The sequence below is a fragment of the Rhinolophus sinicus genome, chromosome 14, assembly GCF_057876585.1.
Source record: "Rhinolophus sinicus isolate RSI-liver-muscle chromosome 14, RSI-T2T, whole genome shotgun sequence".
NCBI classification, from domain to species: domain Eukaryota; kingdom Metazoa; phylum Chordata; class Mammalia; order Chiroptera; family Rhinolophidae; genus Rhinolophus; species Rhinolophus sinicus.
In genome coordinates, this window is record NC_142514.1 from 58,796,087 (window position 1) to 58,816,269 (window position 20,183).

Consider the following 20,183-nt stretch of genomic DNA (forward strand, 5'->3'; position numbering starts at 1 on the left):
ATGGTGTCGGATCCTACTCAGTGTATCAGTTTTGATCTATTATTGGAGATGCTTGTTTTCTCTGTGGTAAAGGCACTTTTGTCCACTGTAATTATTTTTTTACACTTAATTTTAAATAAGTTTAAATAAATTTACCTAGTTTTTTTGTTTGTTTTTTTCCTTTCGAGAGTTTACTGATGATTTGGGAAAGAGATTTGTGGCTTCTTTGTGATCTTGAGAGTATAAATATATGGAGATATCCATTACTCCTCTTGGACTAAGTAGGCTAGTTACCATAGTGTTCTTATTCTCCCACTATTGTATCTATGCACTTGTGGAATCACTTTTAACTTTTGATCAAATGTAATATCTATTGAGTTTTCACATAATGATTATCTCAAATTGGTAAAAAAATACACAACAAAAAACAGCAACAGGATTAATTATTCATGATTTGGCAACATTGAATAAGAAATTAATGGACACATTACTAGTTCTAAATATACCTGCCACATGATACAATACTTAAGCATATATTCTAATTATTTTCTGAGGTGCTAAATCTTAGTAACTAGCAAATCCAGGACTGTGGTTGTTCCAAAAACTTTAATAGAGGTAGTAAAATGGTAATATGATTATATGCTGTTTTCTTAAATAGTATTCTTTCTAAGTTGAACTTAAATATCTTCTCAAGAAGAGATAACAAAGTTATGCCATAGGCTGTATATATTTCTTATTTCTTAAGGCATTAGGGATAACAGGCAAACTAAGTTTTTTGGGTTTTTTTTCACAATTTTTGGTTTGCTTGTTTGTTTTTGATTTTCTAGGTGAGGAGCTCACACAGTTGTTACACATTCTTTTTCTAGGTCTATTTTAAAAGCCCGATGAATATTTCAACATTGACAGGAGCTTTACCTTGATTTGCCACTCTAACCAAAAGAAGGACATTTACAAATATGATGCAGTGTTACAAATAACATAATACAAATACAATGTTATCTTTTCTGTGAACATCCTATACTTTGCCAGGACCTTCATCAGTGCTAGGAGAAAGTGTAATGAGAAGATTGCTGAAGATCTTTGACCCTTAGGGGTATTCTCTTCTTGTCCATGAAGATAATAAACTATTTTTATTTTCTAATTTGGGAAGACAGCCAAATACTCTACTGGGTTTGATCTTGTCTATGCCAGAGAATTATTTGTATTCAACAAGCCAAATTGACCATATGTATCTCTTCATTTGATTGGCAGATTTTAATGGTGGATTATATGAATGTACTTCTCCAGATTCAACATTGGGAGTCTATTTTATTTAAATAAGAATAGAAACACTTTCTCCATCATCTACATTTAATCATGCTCTACTGTGGAACAATTTTCCTAGAGGAGAGGGAATATTAATGAGAAATAGCACAATGCCTATAAATCATTGTGAGGTCCACGCTTTAATTTCATTTCTTACCATTTGACATTTGTTTTTAAAACAAATTATTTTAAAACTAATAATTTTCAAAAATGACTAATTTGACCAAGTTTATGATACTCTCAAGTAATCAAGGTGCAACCAGAGTTTAATTTCTATACCAATTCACTCCCTTGAAATGAAATGTAAGAGATACTGCAATTGTGCGCGAGTGATATCTAGAGTTGACAGACTAGGCACCTTATTTCTATTTTGCGTCTTTTCTGTATAAATAGTTTATAAGCTTGACCAGATGAGCTGCATGTCCTGGTTAAGACCCTTAGTATATGAAACATAAAAAATGCCATATACTTTGTTTTCTGGTGTTTAATAAAAATAGGCAAATTTGTTTGGGGTTCATCATCTATCTTCAATATTAATATGAATAATAATCAAAATAAAATCTATCTGTCTGGTTGTCATGCAGGGCATGGAAGGCCTAAATACAAAACCAACATGGTGATAGGATATACAGTTCCAGAGTCTGTACGGGTCGTGCTCCATGAAAAATTGAACTCATCTGTGTCAGAGAAAGTTGAGGCTCCTACCTGGTATCATTCAGGTATACATTGTAAAAGCAATTCATGACTGAAAACAGATAAATGTTATTACTCACAGCCTGTCCTGGTAAAATTATTTAGTGTAGATGTGTTTTGACATTTCTCTCTTTTGCCCAAGTATTTTTCTTTGAAAATCCTATTCTTGGTCCTTTTTCTATGTTAGGTTCTTCACTTCTTAAGGGGAACACTTTGAGTGGTTCACTTAAGGAAAATGACTTATAGGAGGGGGCATTATAGTGTTCAGTAAAAATGGGAAATCTTCTTTCAAATTTTAAAGGTTAAAATTTTAGGATCTCTATCCTATATTTATATTCCTCAACTAAACAGTTAACACCACTAGTTTGTTTTTGTGCTATTAATGGGATTTCTTACTGATATGTTCTTTCCATCTTTCCATCCCTTTTCTTGCTTAAAAATATATTATAATATTGCTAACCAAAGAAGAAAGGGGCAAATCACAAATCTGAAATATTTCCCCAGCCTTGAACTTCACAGGCATCCAGTGTTCACTACAGCAGCTGAAATTTTTATATTTAAGAGCATTTAAAATCAATGATATTTAAGCAGCTCCGAATAATTTGAGCTAGATTTTTTCCAATTGTTTAATGTTCCACAAATGAACTATTGGTACAATAAGGCAATGTCCACCTCTACTATTCAAATAATTTTTGTTTGGATGTTGCTTGTAATTTAAACAATGTTACATAAATTAGAAATCTGAGGTCTAAACCACTTTTCACCCCTTTTGTAACATCTGTGTTACAAGCATTAAAATAACTATACCTTTTTTTTAGATCATCCTTATATGACAATAACAGAGTATCATTTTATTTCTCTTTAAGAAAGCATACTGATAGATTTACAATACATTTTGTGACTATGGCCCAAATACTAAGAGTATTTATCCTTTTCAAAGGAAGTGATAGTAACTTGTTCTGCTCCACAAACTTTATTAAGCTATTCAACATGGGGCCAAGGACATTAGTGTTTCTTTTTTCTTCTTTTTTAAGAAAATGAAAAGAATTCTCTCAGTTTACCTATTGTTCTGTCATTAAGGGTCCAAACTGTTGAACACTTTCCTTGGATCATTAGGCAACCTTGTAATAAGGAGGAAAAAAAAAAGTAAATGTCTGGAACAATTTGTTCATAGCTGTAGTCTACAACTATGGTATTAAAAGCTCCCTAGTGACCAGGGTAGTTTCAGAATTCCCATGTGATATATAGCACAGCAGATGAGGTACTATGAAAATGTCTACAGATGGTTGCTCAGTGTGTAAATTAATCTGACTCAGTCAGGATCATGCCAGTCACTGGCAGCTATAATTGTAGATCAGAATAAAATCTTGCTCTACAAATTTGTTCAACCAGAGAACTGTAGCATATACACACGTTTATTTAAATACTTTAATTGTTTACTGTCAAAACTTGTGACACATGTGTGCTTCAACTTGCAAACTCTAATAGAAATAATATAGCACCATGTTCCTAGCTTAAAACAAGCAAGGTAATTTTAAAAAATGCAGAAAAGAAACAACACAAAACCAAACATCCATCTCCAAAAGAATGGATTTTGAAAGCAAATGAATCAAAAAACAAACCAGTCAGCATGGGCATTTTGAAGGATCCAATTAAATATGAAGTTGATTCTTCTTTACGTTTTTATGACCTTAAAATTAAAATTAAAATCTAAGTTACCCCAATCAAGCCCTTGTAAACTAGTTGAACTCAGAGGTCTATTTCAACTTCAAGGTAACAGCTGAAAGTTTATTTAAGACAAGCATATTTACACTTAATGAGATTCATATGAATTTTCAGCTTTTATTTGAAGAGTTTAGGAAAGCACCAACCTTGAAAAGCACATCTGTTCCTGTTACTAGTCCTAGAAAACAATCCCCTTCCTCCTATTAACTATGAGAAAGAATTCTCTGGGGGGGGGGGGGGGGGAATAACATGGCAACTGACAAAGAATCTTTTATTTTTTCTTTTCAAGGTAAACTTTCATCCTGTCCTTACTCAATTAAAGTAAATCCTAATTAAAATAAACTAATCTGAAGCTCTCATTCATTCACAATAAAGGAAGAAGGGGTAGAGTAAGATGAGATCTGCTATTAAAATTTCAAAGCCACCAGTATTCCCTTTGACGACAACACTTTGTAAAAGATAACATTAACCAAACTCTGCCCAATGTTGAGGAATGAGGCCTTCTCTCTTGCCGTAATGCCAATCTGTCAATGGAAAGATGATTAGACTATTTATGTCTTTCTTCACATTCATTAAGAAGCTGTGTAGCACAATGTAAGTAACACAGGCTGGAAGTCAGGACCTTGGTTTCTGCAAGAATACATGGATTGTCAGCAAAGCACTTGACCTCCCTGAACCTCAGTTACCTCATCTATAAAATGAGAGGTTTGACCCAGAAGACATTCAATTCTGTTAGCTAGTTGTTCTATAAAACAGTGCATATACCAATACAGACAACTGATTTTCTCTAGATAATTCTGGTCCTTTAAACAAAGCTTATCACAATGATATGGATGTTTCAAGCAAAATATTTTGCCTTACATTTCCATTTCACTTTAAAGACACAAAACGCCCTTCTTCTAGAATAGGGGTCTCAAAATTGCGACCTGCGAGCCAACTGTAGTCTGCAATCCATTGTTAATTGACCCGCAGCAAATTCCAAAAATATATTTAGCTTACTTAAATAAACCAGGTGAGACAATACATACTTCACCTCGAGTGAGTGGCCCGGCTGTTTGTGTATTTTACCGCATATGGCCCATGGTAAAAAACGTTGAAAAAAGTTTGGACACCCCTGTTCTAGATAGTAGAGGTAAGTGTCTTCACGGTGTGGTTTGAGGCACCTGGGAAACCTCTATAACTCATTGAAGGCTCGGGAATTTTCAGCTTTAGAATTACTTTCATGTTTAGATGGCAGAATTTTTCTGTAGGCTTTAAACTTGAAGTTTGTTTCCTTTGGATTTGTCAAACTGCCAATGTGAATGTTTACTGTGACGGCCATTACTAAAGTACAAATACATTTTTTTTTTTCAAATTATCTGGCTGGGAACTCTCTTCTGGGGTTCAGTGCAGAAGGATTTGGATGAAGACAGCAGAGTATATTGTCCTGAGGGTATGGTTCATAAGGAACACTGCATTAGAAATAAACAGACATTAGTAAAAGCCAGAAAAGCAGGGATAGAAATGCTATGTCTCAAGGTGTTGGAAGTTCACCTACTGTGTATCTCCGAAAATAAGACTTAGCTGGACAATCAGCTCTAATGTGTATTATAATAAATATAAGACCTGGTATTTATTATATTACATTATATTGTATTGTATTGTATTATATTATATTATATTATATTATATTATATTATATTATATTATATTATATTATATTATATTATATTATATTATATTATTGTATTATACCCAGTCTTATAGTAAAATAAGACCAGGTCTTATGTTAATTTTTGCTCCAAAAGACGCATTAGAGCTGATTGTCTGGCTAGGTCTTATTTTCAGGGAAACACGGTAAAATGATGATATTCCATTGGCACGTGTGTTGTCAACCTACTCTGAGGAAAACAGTTCTCTGGAATCATAAACTTAGCGGGGTTTCATTGTAGTACATATGTCCTTTAGCTTTCTAATTAAAGCAGCAGTAGAAAACTGAAATGTAACAGTGTAGATGATTTAGCAACCAGGATATATTTTTTTAATTAAAGTTTATTAGGGTGACAATTGTTAGTAAAGTTACATAGATTTCAGTCGTACAATTATTTATTACATCATCTATAAATCCCATTGTGTGTTCACCACCCAGAGTCAGTTCTCCTTCCATCACCATACATTTTATCCCCTTTTCCCTCATCTATCATCTCCCTCCCCCCTTGCCCTCTGGTAACCACTAACTATTGTCTGTGTCTATGAGTTTTTGTTTCTCATTATTTTGTCTTGTTCTTTTGTTGTTTTTGGTTTATATACCACATATCAGTGAAATCATATGGTTCTTTGCTTTTCCTGTCTGACTTATTTCGCTTAGTATTATAATCTCAAGATCCATCCATGTTGTCACAAATGGTCCTATTTCATCTTTTCTTAATGCTGAATAGTATTCCATTGTGTATATATACCACTTCTTTATCCATTCATCTACCAAAGGATATTTTGGTTGTTTCCATGTCTTGGCCAACATAAATAAAGCTGCAATGAACATTGGAGCACACATGTCTTTATGGATAAATGTTTTCAGATTTTTGGGTAGATACCCAGGAGAGGCATTGCTGGGTAATTCTATTCGTAATTTTTTGAGGAACCTCCACACTGCCTGCCATAGCGGCTGCACCAGTCTGCATTCCCACCAACAGTGTATGAGGGTTCCTTTTTCTCCACACCCTCTCCAACACTTGTTACTATTTGTCTTGTTGACGATAGCCATTCTAACTGGGGTGAGGTGATATCTCATTGTTGTTTTTATTTGCATTTCTCTGATGATTAGGGATGTTGAGCATTTTTTCATATGTCTATTTGCCATTTGTATGTCCTCTTTGGAGAAATGTCTCTTTAGGTCCTCTGCCGATTTTTCAATTGGGTTGTTTGTTTGTTGTTGAGTTTCATGAGTTCCTTGTATATTTTGGAGATTAACCCCTTATCGGAGGCACTGTTTGCAAAAATCTTCTCCCATTCAGTTGGTGGCCTCTTTATTTTGTCGATGGTTTCTTTTGCAGTGCAGAAGCTTTTAAGTTTGATATGATATAGTCCCATTCATTTAATTCAGCTTTTACTTCCCTTGCCTTTGAAGTCAAATTCATAAAATACTCTTTGAACCTAAAGTTCATAAGTTTAGTACCTATGTTTTCTTCTATGCAGTTTATTGTTTCAGGTTTTATGCTTAAGTCTTTGATCCATTTTGAATTAATTTTTTAAAACAAAAGGAAAAAGTAGTTTGATCTTGGCACTTGGGTTTGGTATCAGGAAGAAACTAGACATTAGTGGAGACAATGGCAAATGACCCATCTAAAAGGGGGCCTATTCCCGTCCTCAGTTTTAGTTAATGCTCCCAGATGACTGCTGGCTCAGTTTTGCCAGGGCTTCTGAGTTTTCACACAAAGTCTTAAGTTTAGACTTTTAAAAGCAATCCTCCTTTAAAAAATAAATTAACAGCTATTTAAAAAAAAAAAAAAATGTTTACAATTCTGGGCAGGTCAAACAAAACACTTTCGCAGGCTGGATTGGGCCCACAGTCTACAAATTTTCAATTTTTGAACTAGAACTCCATCAAACTTATAAGTGTCTATCCCTAAGAAGCCAATACTTCTTATTTAATAGAAATCTAATGCCCAACTTAAAAGTGGTCTGATGGCACACAGTAAGGTATCTTAGCTTAATTTCCTGCCTATTAGTCTGTTATTTAATCCACTGTGACAGGGTTTTACTAGTTAATTTTGATTTTCAAATAATGTGGATGTGAAAATATATGCAACCTGTAGAATCAAAGTTGACTCATTAATATGGATAAAGTAGGAGACATATTATTAGAGATAACGCCATACCCTCAACAATTTAAATGTGGGTGTTTGGATGTTTTGAAAAAGTATCATGTAATGTGCTTTGTCCATATAGTCTGTAAATTCTAAATCCTTAAATATGTTTGGAGGTGAGTAAGTGGTTTCCTTCTAAGCCAAATAATAATAAGGTTTTAATTTTTGCTCTTTTTTTTTTTTTTTTTTTTTTTTTTATCTTATCAACCATACCTGGGAGGTATCCAGCATAGTTTGTTCTATTGTAGGTTTCAATGAGACAGATAACATTGAATCTGATTATGTCATTCATTACTTTGTAGTTTTAAAATCAAACCATGAGAGGGAAGAAAATAAAATTAAGTTAACTTATAACACATCAATGGCATCAATAAAATGAAAAAAATTCAGTACTTTTAAAACACCCATAAACCAAGTTTGTTGATTAAAGGACATTACTCCTAACTTTTCATATTCTTTTATCTGTTTCATAGAATCTATGCAATCTATGTAACTTTACTAAAAATTGTCACCCCAAAAGACTTTAATTAAAAAAAAAAACAATCTATGCATAGCTAAACTAATATTATAGGGCTCTGGTACCTGAGTATTTCTAAAAGATTATGTAATCATATATATCTATATGTATATTTATTTAACAGTTATATAGCATCTGACACAAGGCAGAGACCAGAGGTACATTGTTAAGTAAGATGGACATACTCCCTTCTACCATGGATTTTATAAGCTAGTAGTTGATGTAAGCACTAAACAAATAATTATTAAGAGTTGTTTAATTGTAGAAAGTTCTAATTATGAAAGATAAAGAAACTGTAATACAAAGATTAACCATGTCCCAGTGGGAGTGGGGTTTGGGAGTTGGAGTAATGGGAGGCTTCTCTGAGAAAGGGGCATTTATGTTAAACCAGGAAGAGATGAATGCTAACCAGACCAGGGATTGGTGGCAGAGCGTCCCTAACAGCCAAAATCCAAAGCTGGTATTCTGAATACTTATTCCCTAATGTGACCCTATTCAGTATTTAGTAAGGCCTATCAACAATATCCTGTCCCATTATCACTCTGGGAAATGACAAAGCAAGTGGCAGGGCCTTGAGTTACATACAGTGGATTCCATATTCCTCATTGTGGAAATATATAAATTCTGTCAAGTCCCTGAATCCTTGCTTATTTGTAATAACAAAACAAAACCTTATTCCTTCTCCTAACTTTTTTTAGGATTAAATTAAATAAAATATGTTAAGTGGATCAAATTTGATATTAAGTATTACACTTGAATTTTTTATTTCAAATATAAATGAAATTTTAATATGTTTATTTTTTATAATGTAAACATCAGACAGTACAATTAAAAATATTTTCTTACCTTAACATACTAAAGGCCATATATGACAAGCCCTCAGCTAATCTCATAATTAATGGAGAAAAACTGAAGCCCTTTGTTCTACGTTCAGGAACACGACAGGGATGTCCCCTATCACCTCTGCTTTTCAACATAGTGTTGGAAGTCCTTGCCAGAGCAATCAGGCAAGAGAAAGAAATAAACGGCATCCAAATTGGGAATGAAGAAGTTAAATTATCACTCTTTGCAGATGACATGATGCTATATATAGAAAACCCTAAAGACTCCACCAAAAAGCTATTAGAAACAATCAACGAATACAGTAAAGCTGCCGGCTACAAAATCAATGCACAAAAGTCCATTGCCTTCCTATATACTAACAATGAAATCTCAGAAAAAGAAATACAAAAAACAATCCCTTTTGCAATTGCAGCAGAAAGAATAAAATATCTAGGAATAAACTTAACCAAGGATGTGAAAGACCTATATGCTAAAAACTATAAGACATTTTTGAAAGAAATTGAAGAAGACACAAAGAAATGGAAAGACATTCCGTGCTCATGGATTGGAAGAATCAACATAGTTAAAATGGCCATATTACCCAAAGCAATATACAGATTCAATGCAATCCCCATCAAAATCCCAATGGCATATTTTAAAGAAATAGAACAAAAAATCATCAGATTTGTTTGGAACCACAAAAGACCCCGAATAGCCAAAGCAATCTTAAGAAAAAAGAACAATAATGGAGGTATCACACTCCCTGACTTTGGCTTGTACTACAGGGCTACAGTAATCAAAACAGCATGGTATTGGCAGTAAAACAGACAAATAGACCAATGGAATAGAATTAAGAACCCAGAAATAAAACCACATAAATATGGACAGATAATTTTTGACAAAGAAGCAAAAAACATACAATGGAGGAAAGACAGCCTCTTCAATAAATGGTGCTGGGAGAATTGGATAGCCACGTGCAGAAGAATGAAACTGGACTGCTATTTGTCACCATGTACCAAAGTTAATTCAAAATGGATCAAAGACTTTACCATAAGGCCGGACACAATAAACTGCATAGAAGAAAACATAGGTACTAAACTTATGGACCTTGGGTTCGAAGAGCATTTTATGAATTTGACTCCAAAGGCAATAGAAGTAAAAGCTAAAATAAACGGATGGGACTATATGAAACTTAAAAGCTTCTGCACAGCAAAAGAAACCATCGACAAAATAAAGAGGCAACCAACTGAATGGGAGAAGATTTTTGTGAACAGTGCCTCCAATAAGGGGCTAGTATGCAGAATATACAAGGAACTCATGCAACTCAACAACAAAAAAACAAACAACCCAATTGAAAAATGGGCAGAGGATTTGAAGAGACATTTCTCCAAAGAGGACATACAAATGGCAAATAGACATATGAAAAAATGCTCAACATCACTAATAATCAGAGAAATGCAAATCAAAACCACAATGAGATATCACCTCACCCCAGTCAGAATGGCTATCATCAACAAGACAAATAGTAACAAATGTTGGAGAGGCTGTGGAGAAAAAGGAACCCTCTTACACTGTTGGTGGGAATGCAGACTGGTGCAGCCGTTATGGAAGGCAGTGTGGAGATTCCTCAAAAAATTACGAATAGAATTGCCATATGACCTAGCAATCCCTCTCCTGGGTATCTACCCAAAAAATCTGAAAACATTTAGAGATAAAGACACGTGTGCTCCAATGTTCATTGCAGCTTTGTTTACTGTGGCCAAGACATGGAAACAACCAAAATGTCCTTCGATAGATGAATGAATAAAGAAGTTGTGGTATATATACACAATGGAATACTATTTGGCGGTAAGAAAAGATGATATAGGAACATTTGTGACAACATGGATGGATCTTGAGAGTGTAATGCTGAGCGAAATAAGTCAGACAGAAAAAGCAGAGAACCATGTGGTTTCACTGATATGTGGTATATAAACCAAAAACAACAAAAGAACAAGACAAACAAATGAGAAACAGAAACTCATAGACACAGACAATCGTTTAGTGGTTACCAGAGGGTTAGGGAGGTGGGGGGTGGGAGATGAGGATAAGGGGGATCGAATATATGGTGATGGAAGGAGAACTGACTCTGGGTGATGAACACACAATGGGATTTGTAGATGATGTAATACAGAATTGTACACCTGAAATCTATGTAATTTTACTAACAATTGTCACCCCAATAAATTTAATAAAATAAAATTTAAAAAATATATATTTTCTGAACTCAGTATCAGCATTTCTTCAAGGCAAGTGTTGGGGAGTCAAGTTTCAATTTTTTGTTTGTTTATTGTTTTAAAGAGGAAATCGATTTAAAAATGTAATGGATTTGAGAAACACTGGCATGGAGGCTGCCTCAAAAACACAATAGAAATTAAAACAACGGTATTTATTTTTTTTTACTGTTCCTGCCTATGAACTAGCAAATTCTTTGAAACATAATATATCCAACTAAACAAATTAAAGTGAAACTGATGTTATTGAAAGAAATAAAAATTATTTTTCTAAATCTACTTGGAAATTAATATAAAAAATATGTAATAAAATTTAAAATATTTGCTTTAAGTATTTTTCTTCTGCTTAACTCTCAAGAGGAAGACAATGTGAAAAATGTTATGTACATGAAGATATTTATTTCAATTTTATCTATAAAATGAGTAATTGCAATCAACATACATATCCAACAATACATAAATGGTTAAAATATAAATGTCTGACCACTATGCTGTACACCTGAAACTGATGAAAAATAACATTAAATGTCAACTATAATTGAGAAAAAAGGGAAGAAGTTATTGAATCATATAATAGGATTAAAAAATTCATTCTAACTAGTTTTGTACAAGTGTATTTAGTCTATTTATATTTTATTGTGATTAGTAATATGTTTGGATCTTTTTCTACTATCTAATTTGGTTAATTCTATTTGTTTTACATTTTCTATGCGTATATTTTTCTTTCATACCTTTAATTCTGTGTTTCCCCTGATGCTATGAAATTTATGCACTTCATTTTTGTTTCAATTCTTTCATTGGCTTCCCTCAGTGTGTGATAAGCATGTTTAACTATGTACTTCTAAATAAACACATGTCTCTGCTCTAAGTGGTCTTAGGAATTCTGACCACTCTTTTTTGTGTGTGTCTTGACTGCTATTATTGTCCAGTATTTCAGTTTAATGTTTTTTAACATATTTCCCAAAATAGGTATTCTCATCGGTATTCATAAAATACATTTTAGTTTACATTTCTCTACCTGCTTACCAAATCTTTCACTTATAGTTTTTGTACTTCAAATTGTATTTCTGGAAATATATTCTTTGTTCTCTGATATATATATATATATATATATATATATATATATATATATATATATATAATTTAGATATTTTCTAATTGAGGGTCTGTTATGGTAAATATTTCAGTTTGTTTGTTTAGTTCTGAAAATGACTTACTTCACCTAAATTCTAATTCATTAATTTAACCTGATATTCATTTCTAAGTTGAGTTGTTTTTTTGTCAGCCTTTCAAAAGAAAAATAATCATTCTTCACATCCCGCCTTAAACAGACGAGTTTAATCATTTTGGCGCAGAAACAACTAAGCAAAAGTCTAGAAAATCACTCATATCTGAAGGTATTTCTTAAAAATCCAAGAAGTATCAATGAAGAACATTAAGAATAAAAAGCAGTATTTTGGTATGTCAATTTTTGTTCTGTTTTTGAGAATTCATCAGAATTTAGACACCATGTTACAGGTTATTAAAAAAGCATTCTGGAGATGAGGTTCTGTTAGCTCACTCTCAATAATAATTCAATTCCTTCAGGATGGAACCTCCCCCAAACATGTTAAGTAAAGTATGTAGGAAATAACAAGGTTTCACAAATCTACTAAGGAATCTTACTCACTAACACACCAAAAATCACAAAGCTCAAACCCTACCTAACTGATATAGAAATAGAAAAGCCGTCTAGACAGGGATCTAACTGCTCCTCAAAAAGCAAAATTGTTAAACATTTGTTTTCACATCCAAGATCACATTGAAATCCACCAGCTGTCCATTTTCATTCAGTCTGACCTGTTACTATGAATCTCCTTTAAGATTATTAACTAAGAATCATAAATACAGGAGACCTCGAGAAAAAAAGTAGTTCACTTGGTCAGTTCAGGGTTCTGACAAACCATGATTTATAACAGATATTAAAAGAAATATATATTCCAATTAATTTTTTTTAGATTGCATACAGAATTAACTCCACTTCTACGCTAAGCATTAAGTAATGACTTTCATTTTATACTACTATTTGTTATAGCCTTCTTAAACATTGTAAAAAAAATTCATTAAGTAACAGTAACGGTTGAAAAACAATTTGAATATGAACTAGACATCCATGAATGTTAAAATCAACAAATATCTTTTTAGTTTTACCACATTTTCTAAATATCTGTTTAAATTTGATTGTTATACAGCTGGATTATAAAACCAAGTGGCTATCCTACACCTAATTACAAACGTTTTAGCTCATCTTTTAATGTCTGTTGGATTTCATGCAGAGAAAATTGGATGTAAAATAATTGAGAGAAAGAAAAAAATAAAATAAATAATAAATCAATAGTAAGACCTGAGTACTGGAGGCTATATACCATCACTTGCTTTCTCTCTCTCTCTCTCTCTCTCTCTCTCTCTCTCTCTCTCTCTCTCTCTCTCTCTCTCTCTCTCTCCGTTCTATTTTCTATAATTCCTGCAGTCTCAAGTAAGTGCAAAATGATACTATTCATTTCATTATCTGTTTGAGTACATGACCCCAATTTATAACAGCATCCAAATTTGCCATCCATATGACATTTTTTTAAAGAGATGCAAGCCAAACATTTCTCTTTATAGGTTAATGCAAATGGTCCATTTATACAAAGGGAGCTTTACGAGTCCTCAAAGAAACCCATTTAGAGGGGTTCAAGGATATTACACTGCAGCTTCCTTCAAAGACTGAATTTCCATTGGCACTATTACCCTGACAATAGTTTTAAAAATGTCTTATGCAGCCCCAGAGACCTTCCAACATACTTAATAAATGAGTTAAATAACGGTTAGAATGTTTTAACTAAATAAATACCTGAGAGGTGCTCTTTACCCATTGGCAAGAATCCACAACTACGGTACCTGAGTGCAAAATTAAGCCAATTCTCTCATCAATCCCCAACACTACCTTGGTTTTCTCAGAGTTTTCATTAAAATGAATGCTCTTAAAATTTAAACCCTGCAGCTCTCACCTCTAAGGTTTGCAGAAATGATTCTTTATTTATGGGAGATCAAAGAAGGTTATATAACACTAGTCATGCTGTCACAAGGGCTTTTGAAGTTTAGTTATATTATTATGCTCCTGTTTCTGTTCTTAAAAATATTAAGTTCCCAATTGCATTTAGAAAATATTGCAGTATATTTCTTAGGGCTATGTGAATTATTTTTCTTTTGCAAAATATAATGCCCTCATTAAATCTGCTTTCTTTCATGAAAAGCTACTGAAATTATACATTTTAAGAGCATTTACATTGAGAAATGAGAGAAAACAGAGATTCTTGCAGATAAAGTTTTCAATGTTTCAGTATTTCATCTTTCAAAGTTGGTACAGTGATACTCGGGAAAAGTCATTTCTTATGTGTGTGTGTGTGTGTGCACGTGTCAAAGAAAAACAAACAAATAAAAATATTGTCTTCAGCAGGCATTTATCTAGTATTTTCAACACAACTTAGAGAGCATAAGAAAAAGAAATGAATGATTTCATTTGACTCTTGGGCAGGAATCCTTGTGCCTGTATCTCTGGTTTGCTAAAGCATGTTCACACGTTGATCTTGTCAAATGCAGTCCACAGTCAGTATTGACTCTAGCTGTGACTTAAACAGCTTAGTTGAAGTCCTGGGGGAATTCTAGTTTACTTTACAGAAGTGTGATATCTTGGTATCATTTTGACTTTTTCTTGTATAAATGACAGTTGTCTTGCCAAGTTATTATCAGTGCTTGCAAGAGCCTCTAGAGGCATAGGCAAAAGTTAATATCTATTGGAAATCAATCCAGTTAACATTTCTGAACACGTAGGAAAAACAGGCTCACTGCTTGCCTAGGTTTATAATCTTAGAAACAATTGTTACAAGCCAGAGACAAAAGTTTCAATCCTTCTCCTCAGCATATTTTCCAAAACTTCATATTTTATTTTCTTGAAGGTCAAAAGCAGCTCTAAAAAATCAGTTATTCTTTTTAAATACAGATTTTAATTGGTGTCTTCTTTCATCCAAAGAATCCAAGGAAAGAGAAAGCAGTATCAAAATCACTGAACGTTCATTTGAGCTCAGTGCCAGGAAATGTCCGATAAGATTTGTGAGTAGATGATATAGTAGCAAGTTGAAATAAAGATGAAACAAGCATTTCTGATTAAGGTATTAAAAACAACTTTTTAAACAAACGCAAAGCCACCTTTTAAACATTTCTTGGAAAAGTATCCAGGTCTATCGAAAAGAGGTGGCCATGTCTTCATAGCAGGCATAGAACTATGGTCAGATCATAAAGACACATTTCCTTTTAACGTAATTCTTTTCACATTGGGTATCTCAACAGGCAACAGGCAAGTAATATATTTTAGGTAAATATACAGTGGATTCATGTTTTGCATTCTATATTTGTCTTATCTTAGATACAGTTCTACAGGCCAGCAGTGCTGATAATTTTATAGGCTTGCTGATTGAGACTCAGAGTCCCCAATAGATGTAAATCTTTCTTTGTGATGTGAAACTCATACCATGTGAGGTGCTCGTTGCTGATATCTTGGGTGATTGGCCATAAACTCAAATGCCTACAGGAGTCAGAAAGGGAATTATGATCAATTTGCATACATGATCTGTGCCAGTTATCAGTTTGTTGCCTCTCAGCACTAAATCCACCCTTCCTTCTGCTGCCTGGGCATACTGGGCCTTTCCTGTTAACATCTCCTTTGCCAACTGGCACAATGTTAAACTTTATCAGAAGAGACACGTGAGGAACAGTGCAGGAGGAAAAGGCATCTCTTCCAGGTGCTAGTTTGTTATTTTTCGTCTTGTTCCTGCTACACGTGTGACAGGCAGCAGTATCAGGACACTCAATGGAACTTATCCTCCAGCATGTTTTTACTAGCACCCCAGTGGGTGGCTTCTGTGTGAGTCTTGTTGGCAGCCCAGCAGGTGGTTTTCTGTATCCAGCCCTGTTCTTGGCACTTCAGCAAACTTCTTTCCTATTCAATATGCCATGGCCATATCCTAATCAATAGGAAATCTAGGGTTGGGGTGAGGGTGCTGTCTTTCAAATTTGCTTCTTCCTTGGGCATTTTGGCTCGGCCCTAAGATAGTGACTGCCTCATGGAGATGCTATTCCTCTATCCTGTAGGGTTCTTTTCACCCTTGAGTAGTTTATCCCTTGTTACTAGTTGATAACCTTTATTTTAAAATTCTGTGCAAATAATTGGTGTAGTTTCTCTCTTATGACTTACCCCTGAATGAAACATACCCCATCACCTCCAGCTGACTGTTACTTGGCAGAATACATGTTATTAGATATCAGGTTTTTCAGAAGCTGGGATGTTTTCTGTGAAATATTTTAATTGCATATATTAGCAGCTCATTTAAAAATCACTATATGGACAAAATATTCCATAAATTAGACAATTTCCTAATCTTACTACAGAGAAGTGTGGAAGCAGATAAGTTGATATAGAGTAAAAGGGGTAGGGGTTTCAGAGAACTTACATAACCCTCTGTTAGAATGGCCCATTAAAGCAGAAAGATTGGGAAGGTTGAGTTTTTAAAGATGGTTTTAGGAGCGAGGTAGAGAGAAGGAAGATTTTTCTCACACAAAAAATTACTACCACTTAAAATATCAGGAAGGAGTTTCATAAAATGTGTACAAACACACACACACACACACACACACACACACACACACAATATTAAAACATAGAGTTGAAGTTAAGTTATCTGAGGCTTGAATTACCCATGGAAATGGAAATGATTTCTCATTTTACTTTAACATGAGCAGAATATTAAGGCTGCTTAGTTTTTAAAGGGCAAATTGGCACTTCTTTTTTCATTTTTGCAACTAACAATTTTAAAGACTGGGAAAGTCTGGGAGGGGGAAAACGTACAAGCAATTTAAAATATATATATACATCTATTATTTTTGAACTACTTCAAATAAATGTGATATGATTTTCTTTACTTTACAGCGATCTAATTGTGTATTCAGAAATGCAAGCCAGTTTCAAGGGTTTGTTCTATTTTTAGAACTCTCTTCCTTCACATTAAAAACTGAGAACAAAAGGGACAGCCAGGTGAATAGTGTCTGCTAATCTAGATATTGGCCACTCAACCTTGGCATAATAGTTAACTAAGGAAGACTGAATATTTGAACAGTTTAGCATACCGAAGCATAGGGTCAGTGCATCTTTATTTTTCATCTAGGCAGCTGGGCAGAAAATTAGCCAATTGAACTCCATCTGTCTCTATCTTTTCTCATTAGGTTTTTGAGAAAACATAACGTTTTTACAACATATATATGCTCCTTTGGCCTTTTAAAAGTGTATGGATTATCATAATGCAAAAGTATGCTGAAAAATGTTATGTCAGGAGGTTTGGGTATTTTCTCCTAACGCTTGATTTGTATTGATCGCCCCTGTACATAACACAGATATGCTGATAACAAAAATGCTATTTTCATCATACAACATGAACAACATCAAAAGCAATTTGTAAAATAATTTTAAGAAGGTTTAATGACATGTATGTGTCAGCCTTATTATGGAAAGGCAACATGAAGCATATAGCCATTAAAAAGACAAGGTCTTGCATTAAAAAATCTTTCTGCTTACTGGGGTTGACTAATACATATCTCACAAATTTTAATTATTATTAGATTGTAGTAAGTATTATAAGAGAGAGATAAGCAAACTGCTAAGCCCCTGGGTGGCAAAGATGATTAATTCTCCCCAAGAATACAAGGGAGATGAATTGTGATGTGAAAAATGATTAGATTTTCCCAATGTGTAGAAGGTAGCGATGGTTACCCATTTAAAAGAAATTGTCTGAAAAAAATGTAGAATATTTGGAGATATCAAATGGTATAGTTGGTCTAGAAAATGAAGTATTGGTGAACTTAACCAAATAGGGCAAAAAAAGCGAAGGGATCGGTCCTTTGTTAAGGAATTTAGATATCATTTTCTATAAAATGTTATTGTCGAAATATTTGTAGCACAGTTATATCTTCATATCATGTTATAAATATGACATGGTTATATCATGTTTTAAAAGAATAATGCTAGCAACGTAAGGAGAGTATTTTGGAGACAGAATGCACTAGTTTCTGGGAGCTTGGTGGGTAGGCCTTTGGAATAACTTAAGGTCTGAACCACAAAAAGAACGGTGAGGGTGAAGCACAGAAGACAAATTCCAAAGACATTTGAAAGATACATTTGAGAGGACTTGGCTGATTAGATTTAAAGGGTCAGGAGAGGTCGAAGTCAAAGATGATGGAAGTTTGCTAGCCTGTGTGACTGGGCGGAGAGCGGGCCCATTACTGGAGCAAGGGAACACAGAGAAGCAGCAGCTTTAGGGCGGGGGTGGAGAGATAATGAGTCCAATTTGGAGCATCTTGGGTTTTGAGTGTCTGTGGGCCAGGCAGGCTTCCTATTTTCTAAAAATAAAAGGGCCTTGGGGGCAATCATCTAAAATAATTGTAATATTAAAATATAATTTATAAATGTCACCCTGATGTAAAAATATTTTGCAATGCACATCATTAGCTCACAAACCATGCTATTTCCAAGAGGCCTATGTGTGCACATTAGGTCTAAGGTGTAAAAGTCTATCCATTAGAGAATGAGGCCCAGACAATTACGTTTGATTTGACCTACCTCCTTGTACATTTTGGAGACATGGATTAAAGAAATAAAATATTGTTTCTCTTATTTTACTAACAAATATTTGGGATCTCTCTTATCTATAAATGCTGAGATTTTTTTTTATTTTTTTTTAAAGCAAGACTTGGACAGTAAGTTATTGAGTAGAGAATCAAGTGGCTTGGCTTTAACTAATGGAAATAGAATGAACTAATGTTGCTTTTAGTAAGGACTATTTCTTTTAAAATGTCTAAAATCAAACAGAAGTGCTCGATAATTCCATTAAATTGCTATATTAAAACTTCTATAATTATGACTGCTAAATATTTGGATTGGATTGTAGCAGAAAACAAACAGTAGGATTAGTACTAAATCCCAAATTCATTTGATATAGTACTATTGAAATTGATTAAATCAAGGGTACTTTAGCAATTAGTAGAAGCACATATAAGATGTTACCAGGCAAATAGTCTGGAAGGCACCCTTGCAGGCTCTTAAAACTTTGGGAGTTAGTGTAGATACTATCTGTTAGTATTATTTTAAAGTCTGTTCTCTCACACATTTTTGACTTTACCAAAGTACAAAACTCTTTAGAATATTCAGCCAATTTTATAGAAATATTAATCAGCTCATCATTTGAACTGATTAGTGCTTTTAACTCTTTATTACACTTTTTGATGCAAACAGAATGCTTTCAGAGAAGCATGCATGGACATTGCAGTTAAACATACTCTATTTTGACATCTATAATACAGTGTTTTGCTTAATGCTGTCTTTTAGAGCTTACCCCTCAGCTTTTAGCATAATCAACTTATCCCAGGTGATTACTTTGCTCATTCCAGTGCATAAGATTTATAAGAATCTAACTCTTGAACAAACCTAAATTGGCTATGCACAGCAATTTCCCCCTCCTTTACAAATCCAGGAATTCCTTCCTAATACCCCATCGCAGTTTTTACATTTATTTTGGTTGATAAATAGCAATGAACATTTCTTATGTATCATCTCAGTGCAGAAAGATTTTCATATGTTTTGTCATTTAATATGTGCAATGGCCCGAAAGGATTATCTGAGAGGTACTATTTGACCACATTTACAGAAGAGGAAATAGTATCAATGATTTGCTTAAGTTGATGTTGCTAACAATGATAGAAATGACATTGGAGTTCAGAACCTTGAATTATGTTTCTGTATCTAAAATATACTTCACAGACTTGCAGAAAATGTAGTTCCTGAGTGAGGGAATAGCCTGGGAATGTTGGTACTAGACAAAGCTTTCTAACTGAAGGTTTGTTGTTTGTCCTTGATATGGCATTTTGAACCTCTCTCGCTCACTCCTTCTCTCCCTC